The 20,315-nt window shown below is 47.3% G+C and overlaps 1 protein-coding gene and 1 long non-coding RNA gene across 10 annotated transcripts in view; one reads left to right on the top strand and one right to left on the bottom strand.

Annotated features, from left to right (window-relative positions):
- The window catches only part of FOXN3 (forkhead box N3), a 469,191-nt gene that overhangs the window by 189,849 nt on the left and 259,027 nt on the right, over positions 1-20,315 (top strand). The window contains exon 1 of one of the 9 annotated variants that reach the window (XM_030930898.1): positions 18,302-18,664. The exons of 7 other annotated variants lie outside the window; for them this stretch is intronic. The gene's annotated coding sequence lies outside the window, so the exon portion shown is untranslated. Of the gene's footprint in view, positions 1-18,301; positions 18,665-20,315 lie in introns of those variants that run through there. One more of the 9 variants, XM_030930892.1, reaches the window with a different exon arrangement.
- LOC104657425 lies at positions 16,012-18,226 on the bottom strand. The gene is made up of 2 exons (XR_004057361.1): positions 17,739-18,226; positions 16,012-16,383 (listed from the first exon to the last, which is right to left on the bottom strand). It is a non-coding gene; the product is annotated as an uncharacterized LOC104657425 (long non-coding RNA).

Genomic DNA, 20,315 nt, shown 5'->3' with positions numbered 1-20,315 from the left:
GTTTGCATGACTGTAACCTTTGGGAGGCTTTGCTGTAAGGCTGGTGTCACAGGAAATCTGTGAGAGGTTTAATTTGGATTCAAAGGGAGCTGGTGTTGGCAGAAGCCAGAGTCACTCTAAATGGCAGTGGAATCAGATCCCTGTGGATAGCTGAGGGTTTCTCAAGAATGAAACCACAGACCTCAGCTTTCTACTTCATCCCCTTTTTACGGAGCCATTGGCTGGTCCTGAGATGAGATTCTAGTAGTGGCACCAGGGGAGCTTTCAAGGAAGCATCTAGGGGTGTTTTGTGAGGGAATGAGTGCTTTGGCTGTGGTTCCACAGTCTATCTGGGAGCGCCATGGACATGGAGATGACATGGGTGTAGAAGATGGCAGTGAGTTAAGGGAGTATGCTTCTTCTTTGTCTCTCGTGTATACAGCTTGAGTGAAGGCTCTGGGGGCCTGTGGGGGTATTGGGCTGCTTTTTTTTTTTTTTTTTTTTTTTTAAAGAGACAGGGTCTTGCTATGTCACCCAGACTGGAATGCAGTGGTACAATCATAGCTCAGTGCAGCCTTGACCTCCCAGGCCCTAGTGATCCTGCTGCTTCAGCCTCATGAGTAGCAGGTATGCACCACCATGCCCAGCTAATTACAAAAATTTTTTTTGTAGAGATGAGGTCTTGCAATGTTGCCCAGGCTGGCTTCCAACTCCTGGGTTCAAGCAATCCTCCCCGCCGCGGCCTCCCAAAGTATTGGGATTGTAGTCATGAGCCTCCGTGTCTGGCCCCAGGCTGCCTTAGTAAGAGAGTTTTACCCTCTTGTCTAGGATATATGGGGGAAAATTAATCTGATTAGTAGTACGATGTATTCAAATTGTGCTTGGCTAATTGTTGAATGTATATACATAATTGATAAAGGTTGATCTGTACCTTTAACTATAATAATTCTCTGTAATACAGCTTTTGGAAAATAGTTCTGGTGTGGTGGTCAATGGTGTTTCTCAGTTGGCAGACAATAACTACCGGAGCCCAAAGAACAAGATAAATAGTTTGAAAATGGTTTCCTGTCAAATGTCTGTGCTTCGGAAGCATTACCTTCCAGTGAATCGATCAGATTTTTGTCCTTGTGGTAGTAGGACATTCAAAAAAGGTTTATTTGGTGGGTTGGGGGCAGGCGATAGGGTGAGGATTGGAGAAAAAGGAGATTATTCTATGAGTTGCCAAATAGGTACCTCTACAGCTGCTTGTTCTTCCCAAGGGTTCAGATGGGAGATGGAGATGGACTCGGAGTTCCAGGCCTGTGCTCTGGAGTGATCATGAGCTTCTTAAAAAACCTTTGTGTTTTAAGATTTTGATAAGGCCGGGTACGGTGGCTCACGCCTGTAATCCCAGCAGTTTGAGAGGCTGAGGCAGGTGGATCACCTGAGGTCACGAGTTCAAGACCACCCCGTCAACACGGTGAAACCCTGTCTTTACTAAAAATACAAAACATTAGCCGGATGTGGTGGCAGGTGCCTGTAATCCCAGCTGCTCTGGAGGCTGAGGCAGGAGAATCACTTGAACCCAGGAGGCGGAGGTGGCAGTGTGCTGAGATGGGGCCATTGCACTCCAGCCTGGGCAACAAGAGTGAAACTCCATCTCAAAAAAAAAAAATTCTGATAAAAGCACGGTACTGGTGTGTGACCATTGCCCTGGATATTTCAGTATTTTGTAGGCATGTTTGTCCATTTAATGAATATGTCTGTTTCTTTTCTTTTCTTTTTTTTTTGAGACAGTTTTGCTCTTTTAGCCAGGCTGGAGTGCAGTGGCGTGATACCGGCTCGCTGCAAGCTCCGCCCCCCAGGTTGAAGCAATTCTCCTGCCTCAGCCTCCTGAGTAGCTGGAATTATAGGCGTCTGCCACCATCCCCAGCTAATTATTTATTTATTTATTTATTTATTTATTTATTTATTTATTTATATTTTGGGACAGAGTCTTGCTCTGTTGTCCAGGCTGGAGTGCAGTGGCCCCATCTTGGCTCACTGCCACCTCACCTCTTGGGTTCAAGCGATTCTCCTGCCTCACCTCCTGAGTAGCTGGAATTGTAGGTGCCTGCCACCATCCCCAGCTCATTTTTAAAATTTTTATTTACTTACTTACTTATTTATTTATTTATTATTTATTTTTTGGGATCGAGTCTTGCTCTGTTACCCAGGCTGGAGTGCAGTGGGCCCATCTTGGCTCACTGCCACCTTGCCTCCTGGGTTCAAGCGATTCTCCTGCCTCAGCCTCCTGAAGAGCTGAGATTACAGGCGCCTGCCACCACGCCTGGCTAATTTTTTGTGTTTTTAGTGGAGTTGGAGTTTCACCATGTTGGCCAGGCTGGTCGCAAACTCCTGACCTTGTGATCTGTCTGCCTTGGCCTCCTAAAGTGCTGGGATTATAGGTGTGAGCCACCGCACCCAGCCTAGTTTTTGTATTATTTATTTATTTATTTGAGACGAAGTCTCGCTCAGTCGCCCAGGCTGGAGTGCAGTGGCACAATCTTGGCTCACTGCAGCCTTGGCCTTTTGGGTTCAAGCAATTCTTCTGCCTCAGCCTCCTGAGTAGCTGGGACTACAAGCACACGCCACCACACCCAACTAATTTTTGTATTTTTAGTAGAGACGGGTTTCACCATATTGGCTAGGGTGGTCTTGAACTCCTGACCTTGTCATCTGCCCGCTTTGGCCTCCCAAAGTGCTGGGATTACAGGCATGAGTCACCGTGCCTGGCAATTTTTGTATTTTTAGTAGAGACGGGGTTTCGCCATGTTGGCCAGGCTGGTCTCGAACTCCTGACCTTAGGTGACTCACCCCGCCTCAGCCTCCCAAAGGATTACAGGTGTGAGCCACTGTGCCCAGCCAAATGTGTCTGTTTCTATGTGAGCATCTGTAGGTAATGGTGAGGGTAGAAAGGGTGACTATGATTAGTAACCCTTGAAATATACTGTGCAGGCCAGGTGCTCATTGGCTCATACCTGTAATCCCAGGACTTTGGGAAGTCAAGGCAGGAGGATCGCTTGAGCCCAGGAGTTCGAGACCAATGATGTAGTGAGACCAATGTAGTGAGACCCCTCTGCCCTGTCTCTAAATAAAGAAAAAGAAAATGAAAAATGCTATGCAAAACTCAAACCAAACAAATGCCACAGAACAAAACAAAACAAAAACTCCCTCCCAAAAAAGCCAAAACTGTGAAGAAGGAGCCTAAGAGGTAGATGACCAGCAGAAAGTTACATTCTGTGACCTTGGAAATGAGATCTTGGAGAATAGCAATAGATAGGTTAGAGTAGTGGCCAAGGCGGTGGGTTGTGCAGGCCAGAGAGACATGGGGGTGTTAAGTCTGCATCTCACTCTGGCAAATGAGTTGGCTTCTTGAAGCCTTGGTGTCCTCATCTGTAAATGAGGATGACAGCACCTATCCTGTAAGGCTGGTGGAAGGATAGAATAAATAATGCAGGTAAAGCTCTTGGCATGGTGCCTGGCCTGCAGGAAGCTTTTGTTGTTGTGCATGTTTTATAATCCTTTGGATTGTAGTCATTGGGTACTTGGTGTTCATTGTTTTGACTCCTGTTGTTTAAGCTCCTTGAATGTCCTCAAGGCAAAATTGACATCACCTTTTGTCCTTCTTAGGAAGATTAGGAGCAGGGTGGTGTTAGGGCGGTCACTGGACATTCCAGGTTTCCCACCCATAAATGGAGAGGTGGACTCTGCCTCTCCACATTGCTAGGAAAAGATGGGTCATTTGGCTTGGTTTCAAACCAATATTTCCTTTACACCCTTCCACAGAGAGGTGACAGCGATCCAATTAGTGGCAAGTTGTGGAGCAGCAGAGACGGGAATGCGACGCTCTTTATGATTTTCCTATTTCTTTGGTTGGAATTGGGTTTTTACATCACATATTGTTTGATTATAAAAAACAACAACACAGCCAGGCGTAATGGCTCACGCTTGAAATCCCAGCACTTTGGGAGGCCGAGGCGGGCAGATCATGTGAGTCATGAGTTTGCGATCAGCCTGATCAACATGGTGAAACCCTGTCTCTACTAAAAATACAAAAATTAGCTGGATGTGGTGGTAGGCGCCTGTAATCCAAGCTACTGGGGAGGCTGAGGCAGGAGAATTGCTTGAACCCAGGAGGTGGAGGTTGCAGTGAGCCGAGATTGTGCCATTGCACTCCAGCCTGGGCAACAAGAGTGAAATTCCATCTCAAAACAACAACAACAACAGCACTATGCTTGTGTTGGGGCAGGGAGTAATGAGAAATCTCTGTACCTCCTACTCAAGTTTGCTGTGAATCTTAAACTGCTCTAAAAAAATAAAACCTATCAAAACAAAACAAAAAACAAAAACAGCTATAAGAACTCTTGCACAGAGGACCAAAAGAATGACTTTAGCTACAGAAACATGGATAAAAAAATGTGCTGGCCAGGTGCAGTGGCCCATGCCTGTAATCACAGCACTTTGGAAGGCCAAGGTGGGCAGATCACCTGAGGTCAGGAGTTCAAGACCAGCCTGGCCAACATGGTAAAAGCCTATCTCTACCAAAAATACAGAAATTAGCTGGGTGTGGTGGTGGGCGCCTGTCATCCAGCTGCTTGGGAGCCTGAGGCAGGAGAATCACTTGAACCCGATTCAAGTGAAGCTGAAGAGGTTGCAGTGAGCCGAAATCATACCACTGCACTCCATCCAGCCTGGGAGACAGAGCGAGACTCTGTCTCAAAGAAATAAAAAAAGTGCTAAACACGTGGAGACCAACCACGTTGCTGTCGGTAGGTGGCAAAGCACTTTCCTATAAATATTTCAGGACTCCTCTTTCTCTACTAAAAAAAAAAAAAGATTGCTTTGCATTTCTGACAACAGAAATGGCTGGACAGGCCTTTAGCTCATGTGCAAGAAACTGTGAAAACCATATGAAAGATTTTCCTTAAATGGAGATGGAGTTTGGCGCAGTCACAGGTTCAAGTCAGAGCCTGGGTCTTAATTTGCCTACCACGCATGATTTATCATGCCTTTACCAAGATCCCCTGCCCAAGACCATTAATTTCACCCTTACAATCTCAAGGTGTGTGCAGGACACAATTCAACTTTAAACTTTTCTGCTTTAACTTTTGGTTAGGCAGAATCTCCATCTGGTGGTATTTTAATATGAGTGTTTTCTGTGGCCCTTTTCAAAGTATTCAAAGCGGTTTAAAAATATATAATATTCAGCAATCTAAGAGCTAATGCAAGTACTTATTTGGGGCCTTTTTAAAATAAAAAATCAATTAAACAGATTTGAAAGTCTTAACTCTCACGACATCTTCAAAATAGATACTAAGATTAAAGAAAAAGAAGGCTTGAAAATCATAGGACTACTTATCCACCGAGTCATAATGCTTTTAGTAGCGACAGTAGTAGCAAATAGCGCAGTTTGTAAAAACAGAAGAGCTGAAATTCTTTATTTAATATTAAACAGGAAACTGAAAGTAGTCTGCAGCAATGTGGTGGGTTTTCAGCAACCTGCTGCTGTGTTTATCTGTGCTGAAAAAGCCTAAATGAAACATTTCTTCTTGGATTGGCTTAAGATTGTAAGTTTGAAGGAAAATCCTTCAAACTGGAATCATGACCACTGGATGCAGGTTCTGTATGGTAAGGTTTTGAAGCAACCTGTTTCCATGAGAACCAAAGGAAATTTGGAATCAAATCGGTAACCTCTCAAAGAGTGGAAAACGCTTTGTACTTTTATTCTGCCTTTGTGCATTGTTGTCATTTATCCAACATGTGCATATGAATATTCTTTCTGAAGACCTGGGCTTCATTTTAAGGTCAGCCTTCAATTTCTAGAGAATATAATTTGCTGCTATTTTTAGAGCATCATGATTGCTCGTAATAACTAATGGAAAAAAAACTCAACAGAGAAATAAATGTGTAACAGCTGTGTCTGCTTAAACTTGATTAAAGGCAGTAAAAAAAAGTAAACAGAAGAACGAATGTGACAATAGACAAGGGAGAGACAAGTATCTCTCTCATTGTGAAAACTTTTACAGACACAACTTGTTCCACTTTGGAAGGCCAGCGATGTCTGTGTTTAAAGTTTACTTTACTGTTTGTCTTGAGTGGGATCAGTGTTATAGTGAATAATTTATAGCCAGTATGAATGAGCTCATTAGTCACCTTTTCAGACTTTAAATGAGTTTTGTGGTTGTCATTACTCGAGCCTTCTGTTCAGCCGCGGAGCAAAATGACAGTTTGGCAGTTGTTGCTGGGGCCGCCTGTTCCCCTTCAGGTCTGTGTTGGCTTTTGTATTTCATTGAATCCTTCCCTGGCTAACCCTGCGCTGGTCCAGGCAGGAACTCTCCCACTTCACATGCCTTTTGCACCCCAAGTTTAAATGAGAAGTTTTTCAGGCTTAAAAAAAAAAATCGGTTGTGTCTGCCAGAGAGAATGAGGGAATGAGGTGGATGAAATGAGCTTTTTCCAGCAACTCCTGGGTATAGTTTCCTTTGTATTTGGTTTGATATTCAAGCTACTCAAAAGCAAAGAGCAAGCAGGGGAGTTGTGAGGCAGCGGAGCTAGTCTCCCACATGGTGCCAAGCGTTTTAGGCTGAGGATGTCACTGGAATTTGGAGGGAGAAGGATGTTTCAGGGTAGGTTTGAATTGTTTCGATTCTGAACATCAGTGTGATGAGGGTAAAGAAACTTGCCACAGCAAATAAATCCATGAGGCCAGATTTCCAGGGACAAAGAAAACCGCATTGTTTCTACAAAGGGGTAGACAGCATGACTTTTCAAGATCGCAGCCAACACGGAGGTCCAGGATCACCGGGAATGGTCATTACTTCTTCCCCATCTCGGTGCCTCCCCACTCCAAATCATTAAGAGAAAGTGAACTGTTACAGCTGCCTCCTCACTGAGCCCTTGGAGACATGCCTGGGAGGCTGGCATGTGGGGAAGACAAGCCTAGGCATGCCAGTAGCAGGTGGGATTTCTTTGGAACGGATGTCATGAAGTTCATCCCTCCCATTGAACCTGGCCTGGGCAGCCTCCGGAGAGCTCTGCCATTCACTCCCTGGGACTGGCCTCCATCCGGAAGTCCAGGACACTGTGGCATGCCCACTTTGGTCCTCAGGTAGCCTCTGCAGGCACTCGTGGGACGTGGAGGCCTGCGCAGGGCGCCTTGACCAGGCACTCGGACCCCTGCGCTGAGGTCTCTCTGACGTCTGCTGCGAGCAACAGGCACTCATGGCTGCTGTCACCAATGTGGGCAGCACCCCCTTCCGGGACCCATATTGTTAGACAGCTGGCCTGGCGCTGTGTGAGGCATAGAGAAACATGTTCAGGATTCCTCTCTGGAAGAAATGCCAACTTAAAAAGGACGCCTGGTTGTTTGGGGGCCAAATCTTTGAAACCAGTCAGAATCATATCTTTGAGTGCAGAGAAGTGAGGTGCTGTTGAACGTATCCACAGAAAGAGCTAGCAATTCACCTGCCTGCTTCCTTTCCAGCCCCAACCCCTTTAAGACTGAGTACTCACATGCAGTCACGTCTCACAATATCTGGACACCTTTTGCCTGCACCTCAACCTCAATATTAAAGGCACAAGGTAACACTATTTTGGGAAGGAGTGAGGATTTCAAAACAGAAAATGTTGGTGAACTTGACTAACCAATGAAAAGAGACTTCAGGTTTGGCTGTTGTAATAAGTGGAATAAATTGCTAATCTCCAAAAAAGAACTATGTGCTTCAGGGAAATATGTTAGTAATAATTTAATCTATATTCTGTTTCTCAGAGAGTTCATCAAATTTGGAGCTCTTACTTTGTTTTAAAAAGACTATCCTAGAGAGAAGAATCAATTGTTTTCTTTCACACCCCTCTGAAAAAGTAAGACGAGAGAAGTTATTTCTTGGCGTGGATAAGACTTTGGCAGACTTAGCCAACGAAACCCATGAGACTATGGTACTTGGTGTACTCACTAAAGAGGAAAACAATAAAATCTCTTAAAAACTTTGGAGGAGGAAAATGTTGATGAGGCTACTTTTCTTTGACTGATCTGTAGAGGTAATAGATGCCAGCTTGAGAGAGGGATAAAAACGAAACTTTTTTTTCCTGTTAAGTGATCAATATTTGTGCCTTGTGCTATGAGCAGAAGAGAAAAGAGTCCCTTACCCCTCAAGGCACTTACAGTCTGTTGGTGACGTTCAGTGTCTAGTTGATTTATTTTTTATTACAAAGATACACCATACTTTGTTGATTATGACATAGAAGCTGAACTTTGAGGTTTTGCAAGTGGTGCCTTTTCATTCAGTTAAAAAAGTCCCGGCCGGGCGCAGTGGCTCACTCTTGTAATCCCAGCACTTTAGGCGGCGGAGGCGGGTGGATCACAAGGTCTAGGAGCTGGAGACCAGCCTGGCCAAGATGGTGAAACCTCATCTCTACTAAGAATTAAAAAAAAAAAAATTAGCCGGGCACAGTGGCACACGCCTGTAATCCCACCTACTTGGGATGCCGAGGCAGGAGAACTGCTTGAACCCAGGAGGGAGAGGTTGCAGCAGTGAGCCAAGATTGCACCATTGCAATCTGTTGCCTGGGCAACAGAGCAAGACTCCGTCTCAAAAAAAAAAAAAAAAAAAAAAAAGGAAAAGAAAAGCCCCCTTTTCCTTCCTCCTCTTGTTTTTGTTTTTGTTTTTGTTTTTGTTGAGACAGAGTCTCACTCTGTTGACAAGGCTGGAGTGCAGTGGCACGAGCTTAGCTCACTGCAACCTCCACCTCCCTGGTTCAAGCATTTCTCCTGCCTCAGCTTCCCAAGTAACTGGGAGTACAGGCACCCACCACCGCGCCTGGCTAATTTTTGTATTTTTAGTAACGAGGTTTCACCATGTTGGCCAGGCTGGTCTTGAACTCCTGATCTCAAGTGATCCACCCACCTCAGTTTCTCAAAGTGCTGGGATTATAGGCATGAGCCACTGCACCCGGCCCTCCTCTTCTATTTCTTGGCCACAGTTTTTTCTCCCTTGAGCCCCACTGGTCCCATCCTTCACGTCCTGGGCCTCTGAGAGGTTCTCTAAGAAGCCAAATGTTCTGGATTAATCTGAAGCTTTCCCAAACTCACTGTGTGGGTTCAAATCCCAGCTCCATCATTTACCAGCTGTGTGATGATGAGCAAGTGGCCAAACCTCTCTGTGCCTCAGACTCCCCATTGATAAAATGGGGATAATAATAGTACCTACTTCACATGATTAATGTGAGGCTGAAATGAGTGAATATTTTCAGAGCTTTAGAACACTGGCACCCAGTTAAGTGCTACTTTGGTGTTTGTTAAATGCAGTCAGTCCTCATCATTGGTAGTTTTTGTATTTGCTGTTTCACCTTCTTGCTAAAATTTATCTGTAATCTCAAAATCAGTACTCCTGGCTGGGCATGGTGGCTCATGCCTTCTCAGCACTTTGGGAGGCTGAGGTGGGTGAATTACCTGAGGTCAGGAGTTCTAGACCAGCCTGGCCAACATGGTGAAAGCTCTACTAAAAATACAAAAAGTTAGCTGGGCGTGATGGTGGGCGCCTGTAATCCCAGCTACTCAGGAGACTAAGGCACGAAGAATCGCTTGGACCTGGGAGGCAGATATAGCAATGAGCCGAGGTGATGGCACTGCACTCCAGCCTGGGTGACAAGAGCAAGACCCTGTCTCAAAAAAAAAAAAAAAAAAAAAAATCAGTACTCCTGATGCTTTTGTGGTCACTCATGGACATGTACAAATGAGTCATTTGATGTGCACGTTCCCAGCTGAGGTTGAACAAAGTGATGTTCTGCCCGCTTGTTTCGGCTTTCCAAGTGTCCTTTTTGTGGTCTGTTTTAGTACCACATTTTTTGCATTTTTGTTGATTTTGCTGTTTAAAACGGAACCTGAGCACTGCTGTAGTGCTATCTAGTGTTTCTAAGTGCAGGAAGGCTGTGATGTGCCTTATGGATAAAATGTGTATTAGATAAGCATCCTTTTGGCATAGTTCATTGTGAATGAAGCAACAATATATATTCAAAAAGCTTCTTAAATGGAAACACAGATAAAATAAATACTAATAAAATTATGATGTGATAATATATCAGTAAAATTATGTTTTGATTGGTTGATGAAAGTGTTGTGAGTCGAGGCTCGCAGGAACCTAACCCCATATTTCCCCTAGGAGCAATGATTCAGGATTTGTTAATTCAGTGTTTGTGGCACTTTACAGAACACAACTACTGTGAATAAAAATAATCAGCCGTAGACTGGGTGTGGTGGCTCACACCTATAATCCCAGCACTTTGGGAGGCCAAGGTGGGGAGAACACCTGAGGTCAGGAGTTTCAGACCAGCCTGGCCAACATGGTGAACCCCGTCTCTATTTAAAAAAAAAAAAAAATTAGCCAGGCATGGTGGCACAAGCCTGTAATCCCAGCTACTCAGGTGGCTGAGGCAGGAGAATCACTTGAACCCAGGAGGTAGAGGTTGCAGTGAGCCAAGATCGAGCCACTGCACCCCAGCCTGGGCAAGAGAGCAGGACTGTGTCTCAAAAACAAAGCAAAACAGGCCAGGCGCGGTGGCTCATGCCTGTAATCCCAGCACTTTGGGAGGCCAAGATGGGTAGATCACGAGGTCAGGAGTTCAAGACCAGCCTGGCCAACATGGTGAAACCCTGTCTCTACAGAAAATACAAAAAATTAGCTGGGTATGGTGGCATGTGCCTGTAATCCCAGCTACTCTGGAGGCGGAGGCAGGAGAATTGCTTGAACCTGGACCCGGGAGGCAGAGGTAGCAGTGAGCCAAGATCGCGCCATCGCACTCCATCCTGGGCTACAGAGTGACACTCTGTCAGAAAAGAAGAGAAGAGAGAAGGAAAGACAACAAAAAAAAAGTCAGCTGTAGATAAAATGAGTTCAAGAACTCAGAGTTGGTCTCCTCTTGTATCAGATAAGCGTCATGCATATCCCCGGGGCAGGAGAAGCATTAGTAGCTCTAGTCATGTGGGGGTAACTCAGCTGGGCACAGATTTTCTATCAAATCTGAAAAATAAAAATAACTTGTAACCATATTTAGTGGAATGATCATGGCTCACTGCAGCCTCAACCTCCAGGGCTCAAGTGAACCTCCTACCTTAGCCTCCTGAGTAGCTGGGACTATAAGCGCATACCAGCATGCCTGGCTAATTTTTCTTTTTTCTTTTTTCTTTTTTTTTTGTTTTTGCAGAGTCACAGATCTCCCTCTGTTGTCAGGCTGGTCTCGAACTTCTGGGCTCAAGCAGTCCCCAGCCTCAACCTCCCAAAGTGTTAAGATTATAGGTGTGAGCCACCGCACCTGCCTTCCCCCACAAATTCTTAATTCAGGAGTATTTTGAACTCTTGAATCTTGGAGCCTACATAAGAGTTTGTAGAGAAAGTTTGGTATTCAAAACCTATAAACCAAAAGCCTTCCCACGGCCAGACAATAGACCTCAGAACACAGGATATAATGTTTGTTGTACTTAGCAGTTCTCCTGTTTGCTCAGAGCACCAGGCTTTTCAGAAGGAGATCGTTTTGTCCCTCCTGACTGAAAAGATCACAAAATGCGTTAATTTTGTGAAACGCTTTGCCAATGTATTCATTTTCCCCTAAACTCTTACTTTATGAAATGTTTGCAAATTGTTTCACCCATACAGTCTCTGAGAATGTAAAAATGATTCAGAAAAGGGAAAGCCTCACTTAAAACTACTGGAAAATGCAAATGAAAGGGAACAAAGGGAACACGGCCCCACTGTGCCCCATAGAATGTAATAATATGCCTCTAGCCTCTTATTTTGGCAATTTTCAAGTTTTTGTGATTTTAAACAACGTCCCAGCAAAATCCTCCTAAATACATTGTTGCATCCTTCAGTTAATTTATTCAATACATATTTATTGAGTGTCTTCTGCCAGGCATAAATGCCAGGTGTGCACTGCTGAATCTAATAGGCTGGAGTCCTCCTTTCCTGGGGTTTATTGCCTCTTCCCAGTAGTCAGTCTGGCAGGGAAGTTAACTCTCTTATTATAGGATCTCCCTAGGATAAATTCCTACAAGTTGGAAATTTAGGATCAGTGGCTGTCCATGCTCATTTAAATTTTAATTCGTTTTGTGACTGTCCTCTTGAAAAGTTATACCACTTCCCACCAGTGCCTTCAACCAACATTGGCATGGTTAGTTCTTTTAAGTCTCTGCCATTCTGATAGATGAAATGAGACATCACAATTGCTTTAATTTGCATTTCTTTGATTTTTACAGTTTGAGAGTCTTTTCATGGGAATAATCTCATTTTTGTTTCTCTTTTTGTGAATTTGCCCCTTTTCTTATTAGAGTGATAATTTTTTTTCCTCATTGAGTTGTAAGATTTATAAATTAAAAATATTAACCCTGTGTCATCTGCATGGCCAATATTTCCTCATTTGTTTTTAAATTTTATTTATGACCCCTGATTTTACACACAATTCTAAATTGGTGTGCAGTCGAATATGTCAAGATTTTCCTTTTCATTTGTTGGCTTAACAAAAATAGTGTTCACTAAGTGCCAGAGCCCTGTTTTTTTTTTTTTTTTTTTTTTTTTTGAGACGGAGTCTCGCTCTGTCACCCAGGCTGGAGTGCTGTGGCCGGATCTCAGCTCACTGCAAGCTCCGCCTCCCGGGTTCACGCCATTCTCCTGTCTCAGCCTCCCGGGTAGCTGGGACTACAGGCGCCGCCACGTCGCCCGGCTAGTTTTTTTTGTAGTTTTTAGTAGAGACGGGGTTTCACCGTGTTAGCCAGGATGGTCTCGATCTCCTGACCTCGTGATCCGCCCGTCTCGGCCTCCCAAAGTGCTGGGATTACAGGCTTGAGCCACCGCGCCCGGCCTCAGAGCCCTGTTTTATGTTCCTTACAAAGATTAATCTATTTAATCTTCACAATAGCCCTGTGAAGTGAAAACTAGGTAGATAGAAAGAAGTTGAAAACCTTGACTGAGGTTAGCCTGCTAGTAAGTGGTAAGGTCAGAGTACAAACCTAGTCTGTGTCTAACCACTGCGCCTCGCCACTGCTGGTCTTGGAATTAGACTTTGTGTGTGTGTTTGCTTATTCATGGTTGCTTTATAAATGCTCATAGACCTACTCCTCCCTGAGGGCAGGTGAGCCATGTCTTCTGTTTCTCCTGGCCTCTTCCCAGTCCCCTCCACTCTTTACTGGGCATAAGCTACGTGCTTAATAAATACTTGTTGACGGAATGAATTGAGTAAATCTGGTTTCTAGATCATCGGCTCACACTTATGTTTATGTTCAAAGAGGAGTTGACAGGTTCTTTATTTCCATTTTGCCTCCAGCAGGCGGCTTGACAAGCTCAGGTTTGGCGAGGGCACCTGAGCAGATGAACTTCACCCTACCAGTTCGGCTGTACTTTCCCTCACCACACACCCCCCTTCCCTCTTAAAGTAAGCCTCCTGGCTCCATTCCTTGCTGGAGAAATTCTAATAAGCCCTTTCCCAGGCTCCACCCTTCAGAATCTGTCAAGTAAACAGCAAGAAGGCACAAAAGGAAAGTCCCAAGAGATGGTGACCAGAAAGTTCAAATGATGCTCGACCAGGACTTTACACACACCAAGATGTTAGGGGTCTTCCAGCCGAGGGGCGCTCTCTCTTTTCCACAGCAGGAAGTGAGGAGTTTTTCACTTTTACAAACAGCATTCTCAGACCTTATCTCAAAGAGACTCTTAGTCAAGCCATGATTAAGGAGTTATCTTTGAACATAATCTCCCCTTCTCTTCTCATATTCAATCATTTGACAAGAATCCTCTTGGTTCTTTCTTTGAAGACGCTCATGCATTCATTTTTTCCAGTCTCGCTGACTCTTCTCTTATTCACTGGGTCTCAAAGTGGGTCCAGAGACCAGCAGCTTCACCTGGGAGCTTGTGAGAGATTCACATCCTTGGGCCTAGCCCACACATCCCCAACCAGAAACTCTGGGGGTGGGGCCTGCAGTGTGTGTTTTAACAAGCCCTTCAGGTAATTCCCATGCATACTCAAGTTTGAGAACCACTGCTCCAATGGACGCCCCGACGCCCCCCCCAACCCCCTTATAACATTATAAATGTAATGGGCCAGGTGCGGTGGCTCATGCCTGTAATCGCAGCACTTTGGGAGGCTGAAGCAGGAAGACTGCTTGAGGCCAGGAGTTTGAGACCAACCTGGGCAAAACAGCGAGACCCCATCTCTACACAGAAATTAGCCTGGCATGGTGGCATGCGTCTGTAGTTCTGGCTACTTGGAGGCTGAGGAAGGAGGATTGTTTGAGCATAGGAGTTCGAGGCTGCTGTGAGTTATAATTGCACCACTATGCTCCAGCCTGGATGACAGAGCCAGACCCTGTCAAATAAATTAATGTATATATATACATGTATGTATGTAATGGCTGTTTATTGTAGACCATTGGAAAAATATGGACAAGTATGAAAGAAGCACACAAAAAAGTACCCCATAACTCTAACATTCAGAGGGAACTACTATTTTAGCCTTATTCCTCAATTTTTAAAACACATATTTAAAAAAAAGTCTTCATTCTGTTTTGTATGAATTACTGCAATGATTTCTGAGTTGTTCAGCTGGTTTTTGATCTTCCAGTTTCTCCCTTCCTCTCCTGAAATTCATCTTGGGTCCACCATCCCCATCCATCTTTTTTTTTTTTTAATTCATATCTCTGATAGTACAACTTCTGGGCTCAAAAATATTCAGTGAGCCACCTTTGCCCTCTGACCTTAACACATATAAATTGCTCACCCTGCTATTCAAGGAGTTTGGTGATATGAGGCTTGCACTCTTACTCACTAATCTGTGTGCTCTGTAGGGACAAAGACTGTCTATCTCTGGCACCTAACACAATGCCATGCACTTGGTAGGCACTCAGCAAATATTTGTTCAGTAAATGAACTCCTCTTCTACAATCAAGTCAAATTTGGTAATTCTGTGCCATCAATTTCTCCTGGAACATCAGTTTGTAAGCAGAATCATCCCCTTGTGCTTTCTCAAAAGGCACATACCAAGGCACCATCCTAGAAGACTCTAGTTGGTTAGGTGTGGCTTCTGGATGGTTCAGATGGGCATCCCCAGGTGAGCAGCTCGGGTCAAAAACACCCCTTCCCCGTTTCCACAGGTTAAATACCAACCCACCCGTATGAGATATCCCACTTCCAAAGTCATCTCCCCTCCCTTCCCCAGATGTTTCACCATGTCCCTTGTCTCCGCTGTTAGCAGCCGGGAGGGGTGGGGGGCCACGCCCGGAGGGGAGTCATGTGACTTAGGCTAGGCCAATCGCACTATTTCCCTGAGAAGTTAAACTATGTCATGGAAGACTTGAGACAGTCCAAAGGTGGTGGGTGCTAAAAGTCAGAAGGCCTCAGGGCTTGCTGCTGGCAGTCCTGTGTGGCCATCATTGAGCAGAGGAAGCCAACCTGCAGGATAGAGAGTGGAGTAGACCTATAGAGGGAAGCAGGAAAGGCATATGGTTCCATGCAGCCCAGCGGCATGTGCCTGCCCAGCCTCCCTGTATTTCCTCTTGTACTCGAGTCTCTTTGCAGGATCCCTCCCCAGGAGACTGTCTTTCCAGGCCTGCCTCAGACTCTTCCCATTTTGGGCAGTCACTCAGGTCTTCCTGACTGCATCTGCTCACCTACTCAGTTGTACTGCCTCAAGTTGGGCAGGGCGTATCAGGTTTTATACTTAACTATTCCATAAATAGCCATGCTGCTCTAATAACCAATAGAGTGTGTGTAGGGGGATTAATGTTCTTGACCAGAGAAACATCTAGCAAAAGAATGCACAAAACATCAAGGGAGGGGCGTTCTTCTCCTTGGAGGAGGAACTGAGGTCCCACACTGATGGGGGTAGATAAGCCTGGAATTGAGGTCTTCCAGCCCCCAGATACTTATGTGCTCTCCAGCCCATGCCCAGATGGGGCTGCACAATGGTCCCATCAAGTCGTCAATCAGGAAATAAGTGTTTCTCAAAGTGATTTCTAGGGGGCATATACCATTCGGCTGTTAAATGTGTTTGTAAAACAGTGTAGACAAGACAATGGTTTAGACAGTTCAGCTTGTTTATTTGTGACTTCTCAGGATCTAAGACACAAGGGTCCTTTCTGAAAGTTCATGAGGGGAATTGTGAATGGGGTTGTTCCTAAACAAATTTGGCCCCTGCACCCTAGCTCAGGAAGCAAGTCCCAGAGCTGAGGTTCTATGGAATTAGAAGGTGGAAAAGGCCACATTAAACCCTCCTTTGGCTTTCAGCATTTTTTCCCTCATTTCAGATAGACAGGCAGACATGTGTCCCCTGCTGTCCACATCAGGCAGGGCTGGTCCACCACTTCCTTTTCAGGGTGACACCTTCTCACATCTCTTGCTGCAACTGTAATGGGAGAGAGAAATTAAGAAATGTATTTGAGAATGCAAGAAGCAAAAACACACATGGAATGACATATTCCATGTGCAATCACCTTTGGCTCACATCCCCTCTTTTTGAACTCTGAGAAAGCAGGAGGGGACTGGAGCAGGTGAAAATAAGATGCCACCTCTACTTAATTATCTGGCTATTGTGTGAGTGTGGTTGGGGGACTTGGGGGGTGGTTTGGGGGCTGGGGATGGAAGAGGAAGATGTAAGGGGCGATTTCATCCTCTCTAGGCCAGCAAGGGCTTGGACAAAGGTCTCTGGCCTTGGTTCCTCTGGAGGAGAATAAGCAACCCTCAACTGACATGCTGATGGAGGGGTGGGACCTGCATTAGCCAGAGCTACAGGAGAGCAGGGTACACATTGTCTCAACCTGGCTTTGTTACCACTTCTAACCCTGAGAATCTCTGGCATGAGACTTCAGAGATCATCTGACCTGTCTCTGCCACCTTGTGCCTTTTGCTTAGTGACTTTGGGTAGGTGGCATCAGGTGCTCAGTAATCAAAGTGGTGGGGCTGGATGACCTCAGGCTACCCCTGGGCTTCCACCTCTGAACTGTCTCCTGATGGGGAGATTCCACACTACTTGGAAGAGGTAAGGTCTCCTGTGAGTCTGAAAGGCACATCTTTGCTGAAGACTTGTAACCTGCCATCTTGAACTTTTGTTAGGGGTAATGATTCTCAGATGGGGGGGTCTATTGGGTCTATTTTTTGAGATAGAAAAAATTTTCAGAAGCCTAGCTGGTGTTTCCCTTAGTCCCTCCTTTTGGCTAGGTTTAAAAGTACTGCACGCTAGAAAGCTTTCTCCGGGTCTAGTCACTGGCTTTTCTGTAGTTTTCAGACAGCTCACAATGTCCTGTCCACTGCCTCAGGACGGGGTGGCAGGAAGGGTGCCCCGGGCTTCTTTTCTGCAGAGGAACCAACTGATTTCACTACCTGGGAGTAATGTGCAATCACATTTTTATTTTTGTCACCACCAGGGTGTCCTGTTGGACTCTCTCCTCTCATCCTCTCCTAAGGTGGCTGGTTGGTGTGGCTTTGGCAGTGGGTGCTATTATTTGGAGGTGCCTAGAGACTTAGAGTGGTGGCTGCACCATTTCGCTGGGTGGCTTGGGAATGGTCAGTCTGGTTCCTGAGAGCTCAAACTGAGATGGAAATGAGACCTGTTTTCGCTCTAGGCCAGCCGGGGCATTCCGCACCACCCACTGGAGAGGCCCGACCGGCGTGGCCTTTAGGACGTGCCTCTTGCCTTGTAATGGCCACCGGCCCTCCCTCGGGAGACACGCGGCCACCTGGGTGGGACACTGCGGTGCCTACCTCCGGGACACGAGGTGGTCGCTGGGAGAGGGCTCGGAAGGCCCTGGGGGTCCTATCAGGACGCAGCACTGGGGAGAAGCGGAATCTCCTCTTCTCACCCCCACAAGCCTCGCCCGCATCGTAATTCTTTTTATTTTTACTTTCGAGCCATGTAAGGCATGCAGATGGGGTAGAAGCGTTCCCGCGACACGTTGCCAGCAGCGCAGCGCCGGCCCGCTCGTGTGGCCGGAGCCCGGGGAGGGGACAGGGCACGCGCCGCCTGCCCCACCTGCCCCACCGCCCACGGTCGCTGCCGCCTCAGGTCGCGGGACCCACGCCGGTCACCCCCGCCCCGCGGGGCCCAGGAGGCAAGGCCGCGCGGCCCAGCCCCAGCCTCGGCCCTGGCTGCGTCCTGGTGGGTGCGGGGGGCGCGGGCAGGGTGCGCCCCGGCGGGTCCGTGCCTCGCGCCCCAGGCCGCTGGCGGCCAGGCCCACGTTTTCCCTGTCTCCGGCTCCCTCCGCCCTCCGCTCTGTCCCTCCCTCCGCCCTCCTCCCTCCCCGCGCTTCCCCTCCTCCTGCCTGGTCATGTGTCGCCTTTTTTTGTTTGCAGTGGAAACAATTTCTCGCCGCTCGGCGCGCCCCGGCCCGACGCGCCGCGGCGGAGGCGAGCGGGAGGCGGGACGGGGCGGGGAGAGCGGCGGGGCCGGCGGGAGGACGCGCGGCGCGCCCGGCGGACGCCGCAGGTCCCATGCCGCGCCGCGACCCCCGCGCCCCTGCCGCCCGCGCCCGCGGCCGCCCCCCGCCGCCCGCCGCCCCGGGCTCGCTGCGCCGCGCCCGCGCGTCCTTAGCGGGGCCACCGAGCGATGCCCGCCGGGCGCCCGCGAAAGTTTGTCGGCTCCCGCTGAAGGGCAGCGGCTACCCCGCGCCCCCGTGCCCCGCTCCGGCCAGGTGAGTTTGCGCCCCGCTCCCGCAGGCTCCCGCATGGGCTCGGGGGGCACCCGGGGCGGGAGGCGCGTCCGAGACGGTCCTGGGGACTACCTCGCCGCTCTCGGAAGACGAGGGACCCCGCAGGTCCTGGGGGGAGGGTCGGGTGGGGGGCCTGGGAGCCCCCTAGCCGGGAAGTTGCCGGGTCCGAAGAGTTTCCTGCCCCGACGTGCGTGCTGCTTTCCGGTGCCTCGGTTTCCGAAAAGCCCGCAAGGAACAGAGTTGGTATTGTCTGCGGAGGACGGGGTCCCCGCCGTTCCGGGGCAGGGAGGGGGTTCCGATCAAGTGGAGACCCCAAGATGAGAAACAGGCTTCTAACAAAGATCCCTCCCCCCTAAACTGTGCAGACTTGGCACAGGCAACGAACGTCTCCCGAGACCCCGAGGCCCGACCCCCCTCATCCCGGCCCTCTTTGAAACCCTCCTTGGGCCCTGGATAAGTTGGGGGACGGCGGGCTTTTATTGATTTGTTTTCGAGGCTCGCCGCGGTGCGGCCAATAAAAGGTTTATGACATCTGACCGGCAGTGAAGGTATGCGAGCTCCCAATTGCCCTGTATACGGGGAGAAGAGCAGTTTCCCCCGTTGCCCGGCAACGCCGCTGATTGACGCGGGATGCAGCCAATCGCCACTCCCGCAGGTCCCCTTGAAATGTTTTTGACAAGTACAGTAGACGAGAGTGAAGCGCGTGCGTGCGCGCGCGCGCGCGTGCTGGGTGGGGGGTGACTCGACCCCCCAAACTTGGGACTGCCCTGCTCCGCTCTGGGAGGATTTCTTAACTTTTTAAAGTTCGCATCGAACATCTGTTCAGAGCTGGGCCAGTAATGTCTTTGTCAGTTATTTGGAGACCTTCTGTTTACTAGGCGAGAAACAGCTTTCTTGCCTCATTTTCTCCGTTAAAAAATAAAAAGGGTAACAAAACACAGCAAGTCGTAAAAACAAAAGAGGGTGTGTGTGTGTGTGTGTGTGTGTGTGTGTGTGTGTGTAGAGAAAAGTTGTAAGGAGGTCACCAGTGAATAACTATTTGCGTATCTGGTGGAGCAGCCTTGTTGGCAGCAGATTAAAAATGTTTGCTTAACTGCAACTCACATGATCCAGATTCTTTTTTTTTTTTTCCCTCTAAAACAGGAGGAAAAAAAGATTTGGCGAAATCTGTAGTTAGAGTATAATAATGGAAAACTCCTCAGCTATGGTTTCTGGGAAGTGTTTTTTTTTTGTTTAGTTTTGTTTTGTTTTTACATGGAACTGTAGTGATCAGCAGCTCTTTACACTGTTGCTATAAAATGCGGGATTTATAGGGATGCAGTGAGCGGTTGGAGAGTACGGGGTCCCAGCACAAAGCGCACACACGATCCAAGGGTACTGAACTCCCATAACCCTCTCTCCGTGACAATGCCACTTTTTCTCCTAAAACCATATTGCTGGCGGTGTTTGCTTAAAACAAAAGGAAACATGGAGAATAGCGTGTTAGTTCCTCTGGGAAGCTACTGACAAATAAGCAAATTAAAAAGAAAGAGAGCAGCATGTTGTCATAGCAACAGTGCAATTAAATTACTTTACTGTCAGCCATGATATAATTTTCCTGTTTGGAAGCTCAGGAGACATAAAACTTTCATTT

This window comes from Rhinopithecus roxellana, chromosome 5 (assembly GCF_007565055.1).
Source record: "Rhinopithecus roxellana isolate Shanxi Qingling chromosome 5, ASM756505v1, whole genome shotgun sequence".
Lineage (NCBI taxonomy): Eukaryota > Metazoa > Chordata > Mammalia > Primates > Cercopithecidae > Rhinopithecus > Rhinopithecus roxellana.
This window is presented reverse-complemented; position numbering and strand designations above follow the sequence as displayed.